General features: G+C 40.6%; 1 protein-coding gene across 4 annotated transcripts in view; it reads right to left on the bottom strand.

Annotated features, from left to right (window-relative positions):
- TMEM108 (transmembrane protein 108) overlaps positions 1 to 18,880 on the bottom strand; it is a 273,408-nt gene extending 254,528 nt beyond the window's left edge. For 2 of the 4 annotated variants that reach the window (XM_025200258.1, XM_006020631.3), the window contains exons 1-2: positions 18,456 to 18,542; positions 10,446 to 10,566 (exon numbers count right to left, since the gene is read on the bottom strand). The gene's annotated coding sequence lies outside the window, so the exon portion shown is untranslated. Of the gene's footprint in view, positions 1 to 10,445; positions 10,567 to 11,613; positions 11,678 to 18,455; positions 18,543 to 18,731 lie in introns of those variants that run through there. The other 2 variants (XM_006020630.3, XM_006020632.3) reach the window with 2 other exon arrangements.
- Between the last annotated feature and the right edge of the window lie 259 nt (positions 18,881 to 19,139).

Raw genomic sequence — 19,139 nt, 5'->3', positions numbered from 1 at the left:
CGGCTCTGCCCGCTGGCAGCTCACCCTCCCCTCACCAGTGGAGAGGCAGGTAAGTCAGCGGGGTGTGTGCACGACATGGGGGTTAATCAGCCCTAAATTGAAGCTTTTCTTAAAACCCACTGCTTCAATAGGGTCCCTGTTTTGTCTATACATGGCCTTAGGTCCCAATATTGATTAGCTCATATATATATATATATATACACACACACACACACACACACACACACACACTAACCTTATAAACTAACCTTTCCTAAATGGCAACCTTATAAACTAACCTTTCCTAATGATACTATACTAACCTTATAAACTAACCTTTCCTAAATGACAACCAGTGAAAGAGCTAGAACACTAAGCTAAATCAAAAGCCCGAGAAGGTTTCCACCCAGATTCTGGCAGCCGAATGGTAACATGGGGAATGCTAATTGATTGATTACAAGTGGCAAAAACAGGGCATGGTCATACTCAGTCTCATAATTTTATTAAGTCTCAGGATACTTTTGTCATTTAACTTGCAACCAAGCTTCTGGAAGTTGTGGGATTATGTAAGAACCTCAGTTTTCATACAAAAACAAAAGTATGTTTCTCAACTAGATGGTCGTGAAGAAAATTTGATAAATGTGACCCAAGTGTAACTTAAGTGCTCAGAAACCATAAGGCATTTTTTTTTTTAATTTCATTACCTTTTTTTGGTCCTGGCTCATTATTTTTGTATATTTGATAAATTATGCTTATCTTTTAAATATATTTGAAGCAATGCTGACAACTTAAATTTCATCCTTATGTTAACCTGCAGAAAAGCAAGCTATTATACAAACCAAGGCCAGTCAAAATCTTTCCTTCATTTTTTAAACAAACAAGTTCATTCAGTGCACAACAAATTCAGTGCAACCATAAGAACTTCACAAGATTGTTGATTTTCATTTACCAAGCTGACTTTATTGTGCTTCTCCGAATAACAAAGATAAGATTTTACCTCTTATTTCTCTCATCCTTGAAAATGAAAGTCAGTGACACCTGTTTCACTTTACAGCAAGTCTCCCTATATGAAAGCATTTGTTATGAAGACAGAAATAGAGATTCTGATTTGCCTTTGAGTTTTTAAAAGCATGGGTTTTAGGGTCAGGGGCAATTTGATTTTTCAACACAATTTATATATGCAGCCAAATCTTTGCAAGTATATAGAAGAAAGGGGAATAATATTAAACAAACTAAAAGCAAATAAAAAATGGACAAAACTAAAAGCAGTGACAAACATCTAATATAATAAAGGGCTTTGTCTGTCTGTCCGTGCATCTGTCAGTAACACTTTTGGGTAACTATGCATGCGCCACTGAGAGGGCCAGTGGCAACTGGCTGCGCGGACTTTGCCTTCTCAGGCAAGGAGAGAGCTGCCGCCACCTCAGGCAGGGAGGCGGTTGGATGCCCCGCTGCTCTGGGGGAGGAGGCAGAGGCAGAGATGGGCAGGGGGAGGGAACCACCACCACTGCCTCAGGCAGGGAGGTGGGGGAGGAGGCGGGCAGCAGGGAAGGAGCCGCCACAGCTGCCACTGCTGCCTTTGCCTCAGGCAGGGAGGTGGAGGCGGAGGTGGCCGGGGAGGGAAGGAGCCTCCACGCTGGAGGCTGAAGGAGGAGGCAGTGGAGGGGCTGTTTACATGGTCGGCCCCAAAGGGTGAGCAGGGGGTGGGAAGGGCATGTAAACACTCTGTCATTCATGACAGGTAATTGGCTCATATTTTTAAGATTCATTTTACTGATCTACTGAGATTGGTAGGTCTACCAATCTACTCCATAATATAAGCAAAGATTTGTTATTTAAAACACACGATTTTTACATTGACAACATCCCTTTAAAAAGATCATCTACGGGGATAGGACTATGACAAGGTGAGTTTCATCTACAGCTCACCTTTAGAAACAGATTAGCAGAGTTGAAGAGTTAATTGCAACCTTTCCTTTTAACAAACTGAACTTTCTTTGAAACTGTGAGTCATTATTGAACTACTGCAGTCCTCTGTACCCCAAACAGAATAGCTCTGTATCACAGAATTAGTTCAGGTCCTTTTCCAAAGGGCAACTAACTGAACCAAAATGGGACCTTCTTGTTGGATTGATATAAGATCTTGACATTTACGGCTTAAAATACAAGGGCTTGATCCTTAACGTAACTGAATCAAACTAGTGTATAGCTCATCCATTCTACAGAAAAACAACCCATTAGCATCATGCTATTAAGTCAGTATTAAAGTCTGGTATAATCATCCTTATTACAATACACACCAAGGAACAAGTACAGTACTCTCTGAATGCATATTGGAATGTATTTTAAATTAGTATCATCTTCACTTACAGAAGCACATTTAACCTAGTTGTACAGGGCACTGCAAAAAAATGAACCCCGCCAATTATTACCATCTTAAAGTAATTAATTTTAGTATTTAATTTTCTAGAACCATTTAAGGAATTCTCTCCTTGCATTGGAAAATCCTTCCTCATTTCCATCAGTTAATTGTTAGCATATGGCATGAAATATGAAGATTTCTCTCTCTGAGAAAAAAAAAAGAAAAAAAATGTTTTAGTCTAATATAAGAATGACTGTTCTTAGTAGAGTATTGGTTGGAGCTTCCAGTTCCTAAAAAGTCCTAGCAAAATGTTTTTTTGTTTGTTTGTTTGTTTGTTAACAGAACAACTCTTCAAAGTTATCCCATAAACAAAAGGTTGGAGTGTTGGTGTAGCTGGGATGATCCAAGAATTGCACAAGGGCCAACAATTTTTTGTCATCTCTTTTGTTGAACCAAATATATCATTGGGAGAGCTGTTGGACAACCTTTTGGACATCAAATGCCTTCCTCACATCACCTGAAGGAATATACCTGGCTGGGATCCATTGCCATATTTTCTAAGCACCTCACAATCTTTAATGAGTCATCATAGAGTTGACAACCTAACATCAGTCTTTGAATGAATCCTCCTTTCCTCAGGTAACCTGACAAAGGGCACTTGAACCCAGAAAGCTTGTCCAACAGCTCTCCCAATTATACAGCAGGCCCAAAAGAAGATATCACAAACAATCTTTGCCTCTCAAAGAAAGGAAGGATAGTTGGACTGTTCAAGCACTTGTCTAGTAAGGCTGTGGGAAGCTTTGGTTCCCAATTCAATTCAGTGAGATTTGGCCCAATTCGGTGGCCAAATCTCTGAATCCAAATTGAATCAGGAGACCCTTTGATCTCTCCAAATCAGACTGATTCAGAGAGATTCAGTGATTTGGACATAGGCACAGCTTTAAATGTTTTTTCTACATACCTCTAGGTACCAGGCAACACGTGAATGCTGCGATGCTGGGGTGCATAGAGTGTCCCACAGAAGCTCCCTAGCATGCTCAGCAGCAGACCTGGAAGAGGACCAGAAGCACTTCCAGCCCACTTCTGGGTCCGCCAGAGAGCACACAGGGACTCTGGAGAGCACCCCTAGCTAAGCGACTGGTGCCTCTTGGGTCTGGGGGGGGCACTTGCAGCCGATCGCTGAGCCAGAGAGGGGTGCGGAGACCCCCCCAGTGTGTTCCCCAGCGGACCTGGAAGTGGAACGGAAATACTTCCGGTCCACCTCTGGGTTTGCCGCCAAGCTACGTGGGGGCCCCTACTGTCCTCCTGTGGGACTCTCCATACACCCTAGCATCACAGTGTTCACAAGTCATGCCTGGTACCTCGAGGTATGTAGAAAAAACATTTAAAGCTGTGTCTATGTCCGATTCGCTGATTCTTCGAATCAATCTTCAGATTTGGATTCGGCCGAATTGAATCAGGGACAGCGATCCAAATCAACAAATTGAATCGCTGTCCCCAGTTTGGACTGAATCTGAATCCCCTATTGTCTAGCATGTAGAACTGGCTGTAGTTCAGTTTTCTGTTCTGCTATAGACATTTTTCAAATCATGCGTCTGAGTGTCCACATGTGAAATGGATTTAACAGCATTTGGCTACCTTTCGAGATTGATGTAAAGTTGCCTGAAAGTTTGGCAGTGGAACCCAGATAGGCATATTTCCTAGATTTTATTTCTGCAATGCATTAGGAAGAAAATGGAAGGGAGCAACATCTTCAGCATGCACCCAACAGATGTGTCTACATGTTCATTAATGCGCTTCTGATACCACACATTTACCTCTAATGTGAGGTACTAAATAAATGCGCATTAGGATGCCCTACTGCACAATAGCAAAAGTGCATACTTTTACAGTGACACTTCATGCACAGTAGCCTAATTTTAGTGCGCATTAGCATGGTTTTTGACATGCTACTCCAATGCTCAGTAAAATAGGCTACTACGCATTACAGTACATGTGTAGACATGCCCAGTGCCTGTTTTCTCCTTTCAAACTCTTGGGCTACTCCTTTCAATTAATCCCTTCAACAATTTTGGTTTTACATTAGCTATCCTACCACTGGGTCTCCCTTACCAGTGTGATGAATTGTTTCATCATACTTGGGTACACTTAACTGCATTCACGTGGCTTCCCTCAAACATTGTTAGAATGGGTTCCACCTTTTCTCAGATTAAATGCTTATTGTTAAACATGTAGGATATCAATGGATGCCAGAAAAAAAACACAAAAAACCTCAGGGGCAGATGTGACCTGAGATACTACTCTATCTCCCTTCACCTAGAAATAGAAAATAAATGCAGCACCTTAGATACTACTTGGGCAGATGGCTTTCTAAATGGCAACAACTGTCTGTACAATGTTCTTTATTAGGGAAAATATGAATTACCCTTTGAAATTTAAATTAAAAGCAAAGTTAGTTATGATAAAACAAATTCCCAGCCAAGTGAACCACAGGTCCTTTACATCAAAAGGAGGGGGAAAAAAAGGAAAAAAGGAAAGCTAGCAACAAAGATTGTTCTTTTTAATTTTGAAACCTCTGATCTCTGTCCCTACCACTTCCTTTTTTGTTGAGTTTTGAACATAATGTGTTGTGTGACTAAGATGTATAATATTAGTAATATTAAATGTTGGCAAGTACAAACATTCCATATTGTTAATTGACTTCGTTGTTACTTCTGTACTATAACGGCTGCTTTGGGAGGCTTAACTTCTAAAGCTAACTCCTTTGTGATTTAACTCATGAAGAATTAATGATTTTTTGTAACATTCTCCTGTAGCAATAGGAAGTTAAAAAAAAAAAAAAAACACAAAACACCTCTTATTGCTAGCTGCTATCTCATCTTTTGACTTCAGGCAGCACTAGGAACCCTTGCTGCAAATGCAGGAACTTATCGCTAAGGATAAGGAAGGAAAAAGGGTAAATTGGAAAAGACAGTTTGGCTCTTTAAAACAGAAGCATCATGGAGAAAATGTTCTAAATTATGCCACATGCAGCAAACAGCACTGTATTTAGTGAGTACTCACTGAACTAGGCTTAGGCCAGGAGAAGTTGCATAGTTACTGGTGCACATTCTGCCCATTCCCCTCACTTTCAAAGCAAGTTCTATCAAAAAGCAGAGAAGATTCTTCCACTTTTGAATCTTTTTTTTCCTGAACCACTCAGAGCATGACCTCTAAGGTGCATGCAGAGTATGACAACAGTGTTACAATTACTGCTCAGAGTTCTTTCCCTATTTCTGATGAAGAAGTTGCTTCCATTTCCAAAGCACAGTCTTCAAAGAATAATCTTTTCAGGATGGTAATAAAATATATTTTATACAGTTGGCAGCACACAAGTTGCAGACATGCTGGGACCACTGCTTATCTGCTGACCATCTCATTGTGTACTTGTATTCTTATCTGTTTGTAGACAATTCATCATTATTTGCATCCTCCTTAGAGTGTGACATTAAACAGAAAGCAGGGAGGGCAGCACCTTATAGACTAACTCATTCAGACTAACTTAATCTGTAAGGTGCCACAGTTCCCCACCTTATGCCTAACTTCAGGCTAACATGGCTAAGTACCTCTCTCTACAAATTAACCAGAGTTTACTGTAAATTTAAAATACAAAATGTCATTTTTTCAGTGTGGAAAGTAGACAAGTAATTCCATTTTACAGGGAAACAAGACTATCCATACTTACAAAACTTATTGTGCAGTTCCCTCCCCACCACCACCAACTTTGAGTACTTGTAAATAAGATCTATACCACTGGAGATTCCTTAACTTCCACCTCAAAAAACAAAAGGACTTCTTTGCAAAACTACATTTCTGTTACCTCACAGGGTTGCTGCTCCCTAAACTGATTTGGCAGCAGCTACCCAGATTTAAGGTAACATGTTCATGGTGTCCATCAACTAGCAGGCAGCCTGTTCTTAAGATCCCTGAATTATTTCTGGGCAGTTTAACACATTTCTCAATCTGAAATCTAAAGGGCAAAAATATTAAAAAGTGTGTCAGGTATTACAGCTCCTGTCAACAACTATTCTATTGTGATGTTACATGTCTTTATAAAACCTAGGAGAACCAAGAAACTGACACACTGCTCATCTTCTGAGCTTACATTTCCCCCCCCTTAGCTTGATATCACAACTAAGATGAAAGAGAGCCACTTTAAGCACAAATAGGCCATTGTGGCCACATAAATCCATACTGACTTGTGTTCTGAACTGCTACATTTTAGGCACAGTCGTTACATATAAACAGTTTAAGCAATTAGAAACTGGTTTAAACCTTTAACAGAACAGAAGCTCAGTGCACATAAACTAGTTTCAAAATGACTGATACTGTTTTAAGACAAACCTGGTTGAATATAGTATCAGACTTAACTGATTTGGGTCAAACAGGTTTATGAAACTTCTGTCCCAGACCCCTTTCTGGTTCAAGTTAAATCAGAGTCCCCCAGCATCCCAGCATTTTGCAGCCCTGGGCTGGGCTATGCTGTCTGCTCCAGAGAGCAGGGCTGGCCCCGCTAGGGTGGCCATCATAGAGGACATTCTGGTTTTCTGCTACTCTTCAAGAGAAAAAAAATAGACGACATAAAGGCATCTGGTTTTGTATCAATAGAGGACAGAGGACAATTGGACTGTCCCCTATGATGGCCAACCTAGGCTCCACCCCGCTGCTCCCCAGCTGGAACAGTGAGGGCGGGCTGGCAACGAGATGGGGTGGGGGGGGCAAGCCCGGCTGGGGATGTAGCCCAGTCTGCCGGGGTGGAGTGAGGTGGGGGAAAGACTGCCTCTCCCCAGGCAAACCCTGGCTGGGGGCTGGGGCCAGGGAAATGGGTGAAACATCCCTTCCCCCATTCAAACTTGCTGCTGGCTGTGGCTGGACTACAAATCCCAGAGGCACCTAGAAGCAGGAAGAGGAAGTAATGAGTAACCCTGCAGAGTCCTGCTGCTGTGATTTTGGACTGCAAATCCCAGAGACCTCAGGGGCAGCAGGAAGAAGAAGTGAATACATAGCCCATGCTGGTTATGTGCCAGAGAGCCAAGCTCTAGCACCGTCCATGTTCTGGCCTGAGTTACTGCAGACATGTGGCTGCATTTCCTGAATCAAAGGTATAAATGTCTGTTCACCTCTGTTTCAACTGAATCTCTGCAGCTTAGACCAACCTGCAAAGACTGAATCAAATCAGCCTCAAGCTTTTTGACTGTCTGTACTTAGCCACTGGGTTCTAAGTCCACATCAGCTAGGTACAGACAATAAAGCCCGAGGTTGATTTGATTCAGTCTTTGCAGGTTAGTCTAAACTGCACAGATTAAATTGAAACACAAGTAAACAGGCATTTACCTTTGATTCAGGAAATATAGCCACATGCCTGCAGTGACTCAGACCGGAAGCTGAGGGTTGCTAGAGCAGAGCTCTTTGGCTGTGTTCTCTTCTCCTTCTGCTGCCCCCGAAGTCTCTGGTTTTTGGAGTCCAGGATTACATCAGCAGGACTCCGCAGGGTTGCTCATAACTTCTTTTTCCTGCTTCCAGATGCCTCGGGGATTTATAGTCCACAATTGAAGCCAGCAGTAAGTTTGAGCAGGGGAAGGGGTGTTTAATGCCCCTCCCTGGCCCCAGACCCCAGTTGAGGTTTGCTTGGGGGGGAGGGGCAGCCCCTCCATAGACTGGGCTGCATCCCTTGCCAGGCCTGTCCGCCCCCACACCTCCTTGCCAGCTAGCCCACATTGCTCCAGCTACGCAGCAAAGGGGCGGGGCCAGCCCTGATCTCTGAAGCAGACAGCCCAGCCCAGCCCAGCCCAGGGCTGGAAAGCTTGCTGGGGGACAGATTTCACTTGAACCAGGAAGGGGTCTGGGCCAGAAGTTTCATAAACCTGTTTGACCCAAATCAGTTAAGTCTGATACTACATTCAACCAGGTATATCTTGAACTAGTATCAGCCATTTTGAAACTAGTTTATGAGCACTGAGCTTCTGTTCTGTTACAGGTTTAAACCAATTTCTGATCACTTGAACTGGTTTGTGTGTAACTTCTGTCCCTAGCCATTAGCTGTGCTGCCCTCTGGATCTGTACTCCCACAACAGTGTCCAGGCTCAGCTTGGAATGGCAGTAAGAAAACTATTGTATTACCAATGACAATGAGGGGCATTACAAAAAACTGGAGCTATTTTCACACAGATTGGGCAGAACCTGTACAATTTCATTGCAAACCCCTGCTCTGAGAAGCTCTGATCCACATAGACACGACAAATAGAAACTTGGAGAAAATGAAATTGGGTTAATGACACTTGCAGCTGGAAAACCAAAACACAATCATGCGGGAAGTCTGTACCAAGGCTAGGGTCTCCATGGCATTAAAAATTGTAAAATGAAAAATGAAGACTGGTGTGGCATTTAGACTTGTTAATACAACCTGGTTTTGGCCTGCATGAACAGCCCTGAATATGGATATAGAATGTTATTCAAACATCAAGGGAAGGCCATATTTGTCACAGAAATGTCTCTAACGTAGACCTTGACTTTTCTGCAATTTGGTTGCTCCTGGTTTTCTGTCTCTTCATAACAATAATGAGGCAAGTTTACCAGAAAGTCCAGAGCACTCAGGATCTAGTCTATTTTGTTTTGTCAGCGGTTGTACACAACTGAGGTTCCCTGCATTTATTAAATACTTGAGATTTTCCTATTCCTTATTTGGAGATAGAGAACATTGGCTTTCAATTTGCTGTAAAATGTAGCATCACGGTCCACTTAATTTCCTTCTTGTAGAAGATGCTATCTTTAGTTTAACTGTTATACATTTGCATTTCTTTTTTCTGAAACGGATGCCTGTGAAAATAGATTGATACCACTGGAAGTGAGAGACCTTTATTTGTGTGCAAAATAGGTGCATCAGCAGTGCAAGCAGTCCCCAACATGACTGGCTCTCCCTCACTCATTAGTGACCTGAGAGGATGAAGCATCATTTGGGAAGCTCTGTCTACATCCCCATGCAATTCTTCTTGGTAAGATCAGTTCTGTTTGTGGCTTTTGGGATAGCTAACTGCCTGCTCTTGGGAAATCAAGAAACTACTCCCTCACCAATTCATGTAGGCTGCTGACAGTCAGATGCTGATGTGTATTTGACCATTAGTAACCCAATCCTGATTTCAGTCTACTGTAGAGGTCAGAAGTTCCATCTTATCAGATTTGCAGTCATCTATATCCCAAGAAAGATGCTCTTTTGAGAGCAATATGAAACTTCATTTTAGAATACTTACTTGCTTCAATCAGATTCCCCTCCTTTTCTCAAATATAACTTCCAACTAGGGGCAGAAACTTAAAGAATACTCCTCCAGTTTACCATATCTATCTTGCAAATATCCAAATATGGGAACTACTACTTCAGAATACCTAGTGATCCAAAGTGAAAGAAAAATTGCCAGGGGGACATTTCAGGGAAAATATAAAAGTAAAGTGATGAATAATTAAGAATTTATTTTATCAGAATACATAAGCACTTTCAAGATTGTAAATTACTTACAGAATTGATCAAACACAAAATAGAAATATCAGTCAAATATTTTCAGGACAACAGTACATTGCAGTCAGTAACAAGAGACAGTTTAGCAGCATGTCCTTCTGGCTGAGAGAGAACCTGTGTTGTGAGGTATGGGTTCCAAAAGTACTGAATCCATATCAGCAGGCTGCAAGATATAGGCTCAAAAATATTTCTCAGGTGTGTAAAGCAATTTCTGTTACCAATCAAAATATCTAAACATAAAGGAGAATTATGCAGGTGGAGAATATTTCCATAAAGGTGTTGGCCTTCTTTACAGTCATTTTATGTTTATGTATTATCAAGCCGAATTAGTGGGCATGAGCACCTGAAGCTACCATGCATGGAGGACCTTTGAAAACTCCAGTCTTCTTTGTACTATTCAGCCTGGTTGAAGCTTCCCATACGTCCAAAATTACTAGCACTGTCCCAGCCATTGTACCTAGTTATCAATAGCTTTCACAAACTGCAGGCGCTTCCTTGCCAGCACTGTTGTAGCCAGCAGAAGCAGTAGTAGTATAAAATCATCTTTTGCCTTACCTTGGAATGGGATGCGTAAAAACCTTCCAACACATCTACAGTCTCACAGCCCATCGGGTCTGCTCTTTCAGGTCAGCAGCAGCTGCTTCTTCTTGCTTTTAGTACTGCTGGCTGGTTCAAACTGCAAATTTACAGAAGTGGGCGTGTTATGCCAAAAAGCTTATCCATATCTCATTCTGCAAGGAATTCAATTCAAATGCATACAGTGCTGCACCACATGGTTCCTATTCCTCTCAAGTGCTTTCAGAACAATGACTCACAGGCTGCAATATTTCTGCAGGTCATTGATTTTTTTGGAAGATAAATCAGCAGCTGGGAGGGTACAGAAAGGACTCTAAGGATTTCTTTTCAGTCTTTTCCAAAATTGCATGCTTGATCCATACATATGACACACGTATTTGAGAACAAGTGCTTCCCTTATCTGGATTCGGAACATTAAAACTTGGAATTGTAGAGTCCTTTATGAATATTGGTGTTAAAAGATCTATAATCCAATGGAAAGGAATTATTATTTTAAAAGTATAATGTCAATTCTGGTAGTGTTTTGGCTTTAAAAAACAATTGGAATGTAGTATCACAAAGGCAGAATTTAGGACACTGCAGAGAAAAGCAAAATATTGTGCTGATTCACCTTAGGAGGTGCACCAAATAAGACTCATTAGCTCCAATTCATTGGCTTGGGACAAAAATTACACACACTGATATAAGTGATTGAAAACTGGTTCAAATTTGTAGCACACCAGGGCTAGGGACAGGCATTCAAAAAGCCTGAGCTTCAATTGATTCACTCTTTGCAGGTTAGTCTAACCTGGCTAGGCTAAATCAGTTTTGTAACCGGACAGACATCCCAGAAATGCAGGCACATGCCTGCAATAGCTTGGGCTATAAGTCAGGTGGTGCTAAAGGAGCCCTCCCTTCCTTCCACAGAGCTAAGCTGAGGGGGCCATGGCCAGGTCCCAACAGGAAGCTGTGATTAGGGGTTCCCCCCTCCTACCATAGTTCAGACCATGACTATAAAAAATACTATAATGTTATTCTAGGGATTTGTCCCATGTAACAACATGAATATGGGTATTTAAAAAGTTCTCTCTCTCCTATGATATTAAGTCAAGAGTTGTCCTAAGGTTAACTAACACTATACCTACAATCACATACAATGTCTGCTTACCTGAACATACACTGGGCTATCTGTCTCAGCAACTAAAGTAATGGGAACACAGATTATTTGGAGTAGCTACTCCGCTGACCTCTGAAGATACTCTGAGTTTAGCCAGGTCAAAGATTAAAACTAGGCCTAAATACCCTGGCTAAAAATTCCACTTGTACATATACTAGAGCAGCCTCTTAACAGCTTTACCACAGGAAAAACAGGTTTACTGCCAGAAGAAAAAACTTTATCTGCATCCTGTCTCTCTGATTTTAAACTAAACACCTGAGGCATAGAGCACAGATCACTGCTTTAACAGCTTCATTCAACTCGCGTTGATCATACCTTTGAAATCTCTGACTTAGAATTCTATTCGTCAAATAAAGTCTCTCCATGTATGTTGTTGACTTTCTGATTTTTGAGGATAAAGCTTGCTAAAAACAACAGACCAAAACATCAGTAGGTATAAAGTGATACAGCTCTGCTGACACTGGTGGCCTTTCAGCAATTTACAACAGCTGAGGACTGGTCAAATGGTTGTAAGAAGGCAGTGAACTATCTTGATTAATAAGGACTCATAATATAACTAGAAATGTTTACACATGCATGGCGTGTATAGACTGCAATGAAACCTATACAAAGACTACTTTTGTTATGCAACCTCATCAACGAGTATCCCTAAACAGTTCTGTTCACCTGTTATAGAAACACATCTGTTTAACAACTGAATGTTTCTGGTCCCTAATAAGTGACCTTGCACAGCTTGCTTCAACATACATTTCCCCAGTGCGTTCTTCACCCACACAATGCAAAGGGTGCAATGATAAATCATTATATACCATATCTACTTGTTCTAGGCAGCGTGATGACTTATGAGAAGGAGCTTCCTGGTAAGTCTAGTAATGCCACAGCAAGCAGAGAGTACTAAAGGTGGAACACAGAGAGGTTTTGGATCCTATTTTAAACACAGCAAGCTGAGAGAAGCAGTGCTGCATACCCTGGGATTTTGTAGCAGCGGTGGCTAGCCAGCCTGTTTTGATGTGGCAAGCAACTGGATGTTCTAATGAGCACATGACTCTCTTCTAGTCACAAGACAGAAGCTGCATGGCCAAACTTTTTATTACACCACATCAAATTTGTCGGCACTGTGGTATGGCTCAGTGCTGTGTTAATGGACAAATCCTCTAGGTGCCTTGAGGATAGTCCAACCTCCCAGCCTCCAAGCATAAGGCTCTCTGTTGTAACACTCTCTCCCTTTGATTCACATTTACACCCCTGCATTATGGATTGTGGATGCATTAAATTCTGTTGAGACTGTCCTTAGTTAAAGAACACTCTTGGGGTCTCACTACAGGTACTAAAATGAGGGGGAGGTAAAACAGTTCCTCTCAAATATGCTGGTCAGTTTATTTCCAGCTACCTTCACTCTTCCACGCTGTCTTTTCCTTGTCTTTCCTTTCTCATGTTCTGCAATCTCATTCTCTTCCCATGCACCTCCCTGAAAGTCCCATTCAGCCCTTCCCTCTCATCCCCAGACTTAAAAAGAGTTATGCCACTCTCTTCCTGTGTCTCCCTTCCTTTCATGCTGCTATGTATTTGGAGCCTAAAATTCTTGGGCTTTCAAGAGCTAAGTCATTTGTGAATGTTGGAAGTAGGAATGTAAGTCCATTATGGCAGATTTGAGAATGTTATTTTCTCTTTTTCTCCACTCCTTTCCTAAGATTTGTTGACTTCTCCAACACATACCTCACTCCCTCCTCCTGCTCCCCAAAGTACATTCTGTGCCATCCTAATGCCATAGTCATATCTCACATTTCTACAGAAACAGACAGTGAACTATTTTTCTACCATCTTCTCTCAATGAAAGGGTTCAGAAGTTCACAGAATTCTGGAGAAGGGACAATATTCACATTTGCCCTACATTGCCAATATCAATATTGCTATATGTATCCTATGTATATTGGCATGGCTTGGTTTTCAAAGGGCACTAAGCACACATTCATTCTACAACTAGCATCAATGGAACTTGATGTTAGTAATACTCATCACTTTTGCAAGTGAAGCCAACAGAGACCATTAAGCATCCACAATCTTGGTGCAGTGATTAAATACAGTGCACAAAGTAACATATTACAGCAGTTTAGACTGCTTAAATGAAAATTACTAAGGCATTTGGATATCAAACATAAGTGCAATCCTATTTCCTTGTTGCTACTTTTGAATCTTTTATCCTCTTCCTCTTTACGGCTCTCTCCACTTATGACACATTATTGCTAAAATTACTTTACAAGCCATAAGCACAACCATATCTGCTCACTTTTTGTGAGGCACCTATCACATTTTTGAGGCTAGATAAACACAAATAAATCACAGGCCCAAGGTAACTACTGCTGAAGGCATTATTTCAGTTTAGGCAGGATGATAATTGAGCTTTTCATAGTTCTGTACACATCCATCAGTTCTATAAACAGTTATGATAATGATAGTGTTGATGATGATACTGACTTTTATAAAGCTATTCTTATCTTTAGCTCTCAAAGCACTTTCAAAAGAATGGTAAATATAAATATCCTCATTTTACAGATAAAGAGGCACAGAAGGGTTAAGCACAAGGACACACAAGGTCAGCAGTGGAGCTGGAAACACAACTGAGGTACTGACTCCCAACCTAGTTCTAAATCTAACTGGACCGTGCTGCTACTCCAAATAAGATTTCTTAAAAAAATACTTAACACGGTCAATGTGTGCACAGTCTGAACTTTACATGGGCTCATTATACTTAAAACCCACCTTCTAGGAATACCTGGAAAGCACTATGACATCAGGTGGAGGTAATCAGAGGGGTGGTAAGAGCTCAACACAACATACTGAGCCAGTAATGTAATGTAACACATATTTCTGCCTTTATATTTATGGAAGGTTTTACTTGATTTCTTTTTTCTGTCTTTCTACAAGCACTCACTGACATGACTGAGTCAACAGAAGCCTAATCCTGAACAGCAGGAAAAAGATTTCAGTTGAGGGATCCCTGCTGTATGAATGGAAAATCTTGATGAAATAATACAACCAAAAGACTAAACCAAGTGTTAAAGGAACTGAGTGAGTGACCTGATTATTTCTCAATTATTTCTTCTTAGACACAATAGTGATATGACAATTCCTTCTGTGAGGGAGGAGCTCCAATAGTCACAGCTGCTACCAATGAGCTATATGCCTTCATCTCAATTATTAGCAGCACAACACCTGTCTCCGTTCTTATTATGCAACCAAATAGAGGCTCCCCCAACTTTAGCTGGCTAATCTTCTCCCAGTTCTAGTAGCACATGGTGGGTGAAATCTTACTTCCTGGGACAAAAGGAATGAAGAGCATATAGGGAATCTATTTTCCCACAGAAAGAATGGGCTGGGATTTCACTACAGTGCTCAAAAAGTGCACCAGAAGAGAGGGCCAGTAAATGCAGCAACTCATTCAACACATCTCACAGGAAGTGCTCTCTGCAAGTCAAAGGTTGCGCCTTGTCACTTTAGCTAGCTAGTACATATGATGTTGCAGCAAGCATTTTCCAGCAGTAGAGAGATGCACTGTACTCCTAGTGAAAAGTAATCAGCAGCCAAATGCTCACCACAATCTTAACTCTTGTGGGCAGAATTCCTGGAAAAGGACAGACGAGCCTGGCAACGTCTTTGCCAGCACCTACCTTATCCTTCATCTTGCTGCATAAACCACAGCAATGTTGATCTCAATCTCTTGATTCTACCACTGAGATGGACAGTACGGGGAGCTCAAAGAAATCTACCAGAAAACATGTGCATTCAAGGGCATAAGCAATGTTCTTTATTGCTAACTGAATCCAAGAGTAGAATATGGTCTTGCACAGAAATGTCAGGAATAACTACTTTCGTAAAAAACATTGCTTAGTTGTGGGTGGAATGAGTGCCTTAACTATGAAGCCAACAAAAAAAGGAGGCTAAATCAGAAAAGAAATGATACTTTTCATATTCTACCAGAATATGGCTAAGATTCTCCTTCGTTACACCAGTTGCTACAATGGAATTCTGTGTACATCAGCACAACCGTTTTTGATTTTGCTGTAAAGTGAGCTAATTTTTTAATTGTAAATTCTTGTGTAGTCATATATAATTATTTTTCCAAGGTGACATTTTTTTCTAGTTGCGATTTTCCATGGTCTAAACCTATGTCTGCACTGCAGATTTTTAGCTTTTGTGACTGCTCATTTACCTTAGTAACCTACTAACTTGTTCATCCTAACTTGGACATTTGACAAGTCGTTGTGTTATGGAATAAATCAAGAGAAAGACCATTAGTACAGACAAACCTGTAACCCATGTTCAGCAATAAGCCTTTTTCTGAGCATCTTTAAGAGTTCATTACATTCATTGAAATTAACTTGACTTACCTAGCAACCGATTAGCTCAAGTTTCAAGCACAATCCATACTCTAGTACAGACAAGTCCCGAGAGGAGAATTTGTTTACCAGTTGTGGGCTAGGTTATGCCTGATTCTATTGCTATTGTGGAAGGTTAAACAGTACACACCAGCAGAGCCACAACATTGGGCTATTGTAGACCAGCAAAGGGGTAACTGTAGACACACCAGCAGAGCCACAACACTGGGCAACAGTTAGCAGGGACATGTACTTATCCAGCACATCTGTATCCATTGTACTTCTGAAGAGATGAGTTAAAAAAATCTTCCCTTTGCAAAAGCTTAGGGGAAGGAGGCAGGCCTAATGCTGTACTGGGAATATTTAGCAATACTTCTGGCATGTGTTAGGAGAGGCAAGGCATCCAACATTTTTAAGTTTTGTAAGGGAGTGAGTTTCAAAGAAGCTTGCACATAAACATAATGTATGCAGGTCTCAAGGTTTGGGGTTTTTTTGCAATATTTCCATTTTATATTTGACTGTACACAAGACCTTTATTCCTATTATCAATATGCTTACGTTATATTGGTATTGTGCCTCATGCTATTACAATTACAGGTTTCTGTCTTCCATTCTAATATTCATAATTTTCTTCACTTTTTTAATTTCTCCAATGGAGAGTAAAGTTCAACCCATTTCTTTATCTGATGTGAATACAGAGAATATCAGCTTACAGCTGTAGAGTAAATTCCATCCTTCTTAACTGGATTATAGGTATTTTAAACCCTGAAAATAGCAAACGGATTTCTAAAGAATGGTTGGCATTCAGAGACTTTACAAGGATGGTACAAGGTTTCTGAGACTCAAAATAATCTTTATGCTTGTGTAACAAAGATAACTTTATGATAGGAAGCTGGTAAGAGCTAAATAGCTTTACAAAACAACAAAGCAGATCAAAACAGGTCACTCTGGGAAGAGAGCATAGTAGAAAACATTAGCCAATACCTGCATGTCTAGATTTAGTTCCGATTGTACAGCATTACAGTCAAGCAAATAAAATCTTTTAGACCCAGTTAGTACATAGTATTGTTTTCCTATAAGGCTGTCCCTTCATACAATTTAACAGCTACTGGTTAAATTATTCTGCAAATGGAAAAAAAGAGAAAAGAATCAGAACTTTTTTTAGTTTTTACAACAGAATTTGATCCTGAATTACTATGACAGAGCATGTTTTTTATGAGTCTGCATGGTGGGTTTTCCTTTAATATGGTCTTTCAGACTGTCCTCCTTAATCTGGATTTTTTTTTTTTTTTTTGCAAAGAACATCTGAAAGATGGTAGCCTCATTCATCAATAGCATATTCCCACTGCTGATTTATCTCCTACGTCAGCTAAAGGGTCATTTTTAAACATTAAATTGCCTCTAGGATATAAGAGGACTGATCTTGCTTTATTTAGATACTGGCTTTTTTCACAGCAGTGTCTCTAAAGAGGCTGCTACAATCATATAGTCTGAATGCATGGTTGCTTTTTGTACTGAGGGAAGGAGGGTTTTCTCAGTTTGATTACAAATTCTCTACACATTGGCTGCACAGCTATTTATTCATAGTATAATTCAGTCTCTGCTCCTTTTTCGTGGGGCAATCAAATAAAGCCTTAGGAGTTCTAAATGTCTTCAACATCTATGTTCAACATATATCCCTTGCATAAACCTCCTTTTCAGTGTTCAACTGAAAACACTTTCCATAAAACAATTTGATCTATTTTACTGCTTTGGAGGAACACATGAAGGCTGTCTCTTATATACTAGGCTAGCTAAAATATACTGTATTACCTATTACGGGACTACACTGGGTTTCCCTAACTGGCTTCAAGACCTGCTTAAAAAGGCTGTTGTCTTTCATGCACTGGTCTATTTAAAATATTACATACATGACTTAAAAAATAACATACATGCCACATATTCCAAATGCATCTGAATACTGCATATTGGCCATATGTCTTTGGCTTAATATTATCAACATGCATCTCAGTACCCATTGCACTGCCTGCTCTTGAAAGGCATTTTACAGTCTTCGTTTTTAAAAAAAAACCCTTCTTTATAAAGTGAGATAATGCCCTTTTCATGCAATGATAAATTGTAATGTCACTTTCTTCACAAGCCCCCTCCACCCATTCATAAAGAAAGGAATTAATCTATGTACTATTTTAAATGAATGTCTGTCTTTGAAACTGCCGGTTTAATACTCAAGATGCAAGACTGCACTGAAAATAAAATACAGTGACTTTTCATTAGCAAAGAAAACTGCTAATTTATGTGGTCAGCTTAAATTACATTTAGACAAAAATCAAGAGAAATAACACATTTCAGTAGTAGAGCCTTTTTAAATTTTATTCTAAGCTTATGGCCCAATAAATCCTGCTACATCCATGCCTGGCAGCTAATTTATTAGAATAAAGAGCCCTCATTATTGCTTACCTCAGTGGAAGTGCTAAAGCTCCCCCAGACTGCTGTGGAGAAAGCACAGTCTCATTCATGCACACATACGCACACTCACACACAAACTGATGCTCCTTCAGATCTGTCTGCAACCCAGAAAGCCAATAGCACATGTTGCCTAGCATCAGCCACATGACAGTGCCAGCCAATCCTCTCACTGTTCTTTGCACCACCAACTTGTGCTTCCCCAGGGATGTTTGATCCAGCTCCCAGCTTGTTCAGGTCAGATACAAAAGGGAGAAGCAGAAGTCTCACCCCACTTGTTTGTTTGGATGAGTCGCACAAAAAACAGACACTTGGCACTAGCAAATGACAACTGCAAGGTCACTGGAGTCAGGCTGGGAAAGAATCCCTGGCTGTGAGGATGCAGAAAGGGTCCCAGGCAGGAGTCTGTCTTTTCAATGGGATGTAGAGCAGAGCGAAGTAGCTGTTAGCCACTGAATATAAATGAGAACATACTGTTGCAACAGCAGGGACAGGTTATTACAGAGATTAGAGGCAGGATTTACAAGAGCTGTATTGGATTAGCAGTAATTGTACTGAGAGGGGAAGTCCTGTATTTAGAGGCCCAGTTTTAAAAGGTTAAAAAACATGAGAAAAACAGGTGCTATAAACAAAGAGTATTAAAATAAAATAACAAACAGCACTTGGCTCTACCATCCG

Source organism: Alligator sinensis, unplaced genomic scaffold (assembly GCF_000455745.1).
Source record: "Alligator sinensis unplaced genomic scaffold, ASM45574v1 scaffold54_1, whole genome shotgun sequence".
NCBI classification, from domain to species: domain Eukaryota; kingdom Metazoa; phylum Chordata; order Crocodylia; family Alligatoridae; genus Alligator; species Alligator sinensis.
The sequence above is the reverse complement of the archived record's forward strand: the minus strand, read 5'-3'. Positions and strand labels throughout refer to the sequence as shown.